Source organism: Arachis ipaensis, chromosome B1 (assembly GCF_059453495.1).
Source record: "Arachis ipaensis isolate K30076 ecotype BB chromosome B1, ASM5945349v1, whole genome shotgun sequence".
Lineage (NCBI taxonomy): Eukaryota > Viridiplantae > Streptophyta > Magnoliopsida > Fabales > Fabaceae > Arachis > Arachis ipaensis.
Genome location: NC_142436.1, coordinates 43,980,870 through 43,985,149, shown reverse-complemented (window position 1 = coordinate 43,985,149; position 4,280 = coordinate 43,980,870). Strand labels below are relative to the sequence as shown.

Sequence of the window (4,280 nt, the reverse complement as noted above, 5' to 3'; positions counted from 1 at the left end):
GAAATACCTACAATTGCACTAAATAGAAAATTCAATCTAACATGAATAGTTCATAAATTAAATAAGCTAAACAAAGGAATCAATAAGTAGATAACTAAAGTGCTAAAAAAAGTAAGAGTGGAAGAAAACTAAATTAAACTAAGATAGAAATCTGAAATTGAAAAGAAATAGAACTAAAAGCCTAAAACCTCTAGAAAACTACATCTAAACCTAACTAATTTCTGAATGAAGTGTTGAATAAATGATTCTCCCACTCTGCAGCCTCTAATCTGTGTTTTTGGGCTTGGAAATGGGCCAAAAAATAGCCCAGAAATCGCCCCTAGCATTTTCTGATATCTGTAGCACATGATGCTTTGTTACGTGTATGCGTCGCCCACGCGTATGCATCGCTTGAAAAAAATCCTGGTCACGCATACGCGTCGCTCATTTGCTGCACTGGTCACGCGTACGCATCGCCCACGCATACACATCGCTACCAGCTTCTCAAAACATCATTTTCTTGCGTTCATTCCACTTTTGCATGCTTCCTTTCCGTCCTCTAAGCCATTCCTGCCCTATAAACCCTGAAAACACTCAGCAAACGTATCACGGCATCGAATGGTAATAAGAGGGGATTAAAATTAGCAAATTTAAGGTCAAAGAAACTTGTTTTCAATCATAGTACAAAATTAGGAAGGAAAATGTAAAACATGCGAATTATATGAATAAGTGTGAGAATAATGGATAAAATCTACTAAATTATGCATAAGATAAACCCTAAAAATGGGATTTATCAATCTCCCCACACTTAAACATTTGCATGTCCTCATGCTAAGCTCAAGAGAATCAAAAGAGTGAAGGCAAAATGGTAGAACTTATGCAATGCAACCTATCTAGATGCAAGTTATCTACATGCATCATGCTATTCTAATTACTATCTATCTATATATAAATAAGCATATACATTGTCAAAGTGAGTCAAATTTCCAAGAAATCATATATGCACAATCAAGGACTAAATTAATCATATCAAAGCACATTCACAATTGAGTTGAGTTAATCAAAAGAGTTCACAAACTCGCAAAACAAGCAATGATCAAATATGGACATATGGAAATGAGCAATTGAACCCTCACTGGATGTGTATATGCACTCTAATCACTCAAGTTTTTGGGGTTAAACCACTCAAATATCCTCTAATCATGCTTTCTAAAACTTTATTCTTCATCTAACCAATCAACAATTATCAAGTGTACAAATGCAAATATCATGAGGGCTTTTCAAGGTTGTAATGGGGCTAAGGTAAGGGTAAGGATATATGTATGTCCAAGTAAGCTATCATATGAATCTTTGACTAACCTAAGTTTTCACCTAACACATACACACACTCTATACAATTCTAAAGTCAAGCTTAGCCACCCAAAATCTCACTTTCGCATATTTTTACACACTCATGTATCAATTCTAATTCCATTACATATGCATTGATTTTCTTATTGAACTTAACAATTTTTGCTTTTTTCTCTTTTTTTTTAATTTTATTTTATTTAATTTAATTTTTTTTTGTTTTTCTATATATATGAAAGTATAATACATCAATGCATATGGTTTCTATAATTTCACATGAGTATACACCCAAATTCTCAATAATTGTCAATAAAAACAAAGCACATTCTCATCAACCAATGTTCTCACATTTTTCCACACTTAGTTGACACACACTCACTTAAGCTAACCAAAGATTCAAATTGGGTAATTAATTATTTTTCTGCTTAAGGCTAGTGATGTGGTAATATAAAAAACAAATGGGGGTTAAAAAGGCTCAAAGTGGCAAACAAAGGTAAATGAAATGGTAGGCTATTTGGGATAAGTGAGCTATAATCAAAGGATGGCCTCAATCACATATATGCATGAATATACACTAAATAATGGACATATAAAATGGAACAAACCAAAGATTGCAATCATAGAGAAGAAAACATACAAGAATAAAAATCATGGTTAAGCAATGTAACCATATAATTATGCTCAAAGTCTCACAGGTTGTGTGTTCTTAGCTCAAAAACCATATTCCAAACTATACATATATATCATGCAAGTTTCGAAAAGTTTTAACTCAAATCAATGTAAATCTTAAATGCCCGTTCTAAGAAAAATGAATTTCTTGAAATTTTCAACAAATTGACCAACACTTATTATTATATATATACTAAATGAAATGTTATGATTATGAAAAGCCAAAAAATTTTTTGTTCACTCCCTATTTTCAATCAAACCAAATTCTTATATGCAAAAGGGTGAACTAAGCTCAATAATTCATATTTTTCCAAACCACAACTAATAAACTAAAAGTGCAATTCAAACTAAAAGTCTAAGATATATATACAAGCCAAAGTACAAAATGCAACAAAGTAAAAATAAACAAAAGTACAATAAAGTAAAAATGTGCAAGTACTAAAAAAAACAAAATAAAGCAAAATAGAACAAAAGTCTGAAATGGTTCACCAAAATATAGACTCCGCTAATGATGACGACCTCCCCACACTTAAATAACAACATCGTCCTCGATGCTCCTCAAATCAAGTCGGGTGAGCGAGGTCAACGTCTGCATCTCTATCGTCGCCGATCGAAGGATGTGCCTCTGGCTCTGTCAGCTGTGGCTATGTAGGTGCCTGTGGCTCTGTAGGATGCTCAGGCTGAGTCACCTCTTGCTGGGCCTCCTCCTGCTCATCCTCCTCCTCCTCAGAGTGCTCCGAGGGTGTGTCAGGCTCAGAGGAGATGTCAGTACGCCCTGAAGTCACAATCAGCTTCAGATGTGCATAGCGTTACTTGTTGCGACGCTCAGACTGCTCATAATGTTGCAACAAGCGCCGCTCCATCCAATCCATGCGCTCAAAGAGACACTGCACAAGACGGTAGACCAACTGTGATGTAGATGAAGGTGCTGATCGAGATGGTGTAGATGGTCCTGCTGCAGCTGAAGAAGTAGTCAGCTCAGTAGCTGCTATGGCTGCTCGGTCTCTGCGCCGGGCTACTAGGCGGTCACTAAACCAGTCACCCCAAGGGATAACCTTCTCCTTACCGTGAACGGCTGGTGCCTCATCGCCCTACTCCCAGGGTACCTCAGCCCGGTGAGCTAGCTGTGTGACCAAACAAGGGAATGGCAGGTTGCCTCTGATATTGGCCCGGTACATGTATTTCCTGATGAGTCGTGGAAGGTACAGCTCCTTCCCCTCTAAGACACACCAAATCAGAACTACCATTTCAGCTGGGACCTCAGTAGAATGGGTACTAGGCATGACATAGGTGCATAGGATCTGCTGCCATAGTTTAGCCTCCTTTGTCAGATATCGAACTTAATGCCTCTCGGAGTCTCTTTCGAGGATCCTTGCTCCCACGGGGCATCAGGAAGGGAAATCGTACAATGCACTGCGTCCCAATCAAAACTCATGCATTTAATATCCTCCTCATCCTAATGGAAGGCATCCTTATCACTGATCTTAGGCTGAAAGTGGAGGATGTCCTCGATAGCCTCCTCTATAATCAGAATCTGCCGGTCTCTGAGATGAACTGCATCAAGGGTCGCTCGGTATAAATTGCAATAGAATTTCCGGACCCAAGACTCGTTCACTCGCACTAGCTCTCTGTCCAGAAATACCCTGCCCCTCTCCGCAATCCGACGCTCAGTATACTACTTCAGATCAGAGGGTACAGCTAGTTTCTTTTCCACAATGAAGTTTCGCTTATCAAAGTGCTCAAATTTGAGCTCACAATATAGGTTGGCAAACTTATATGAGTTGTTAGAAGGCGTAGCTTGGTCAGCCTTCTCCTTCTCATTAAGCTTCCGCTCAGATAAGCCTAGGGTCACCGGCTCAATGGATGGCTGCGACCTTTTCCTCTTACTGGAGGTGACCTTGGCTTTGCCTTTCCCTCTGTCAGACATCCTAAAAACAGAAATTACAGGATACAGAATATTAAATAAAGCAGAGAAAAGAAAAGAAGGTAAATAATATGTAAGCAAAACAAACGGAAGATAGGCAACAGAGGAGTTAAAGCTAAAGCATGAAGTGAGTCACAAAGGGGTAAATCCTTGGAATGAAAGAAAGGTAGGGTTCAAAGAAATCAATCAGAAATCACAATCCAAGAATTTAAACAATGAAATTCAGAATGCTTGTTTGTTAAGAAACAACAAGTATCATGCCTCGAAAGAAATTAGAGTTAGTTTGAAAAGGGTGAAAACTAAAAGGAAAAGTGAGACAGTCAATTTAGTTAAAACTTAGAGAAGTGGGTTAAAATTAGTG

The 4,280-nt window shown here is 38.0% G+C and overlaps 1 pseudogene; it reads right to left on the bottom strand.

The window, feature by feature from the left end:
* Positions 1-2,804: 2,804 nt before the first annotated feature.
* Positions 2,805-3,922, bottom strand: LOC148576384 (uncharacterized; annotated as a pseudogene).
* Positions 3,923-4,280: the final 358 nt, after the last annotated feature.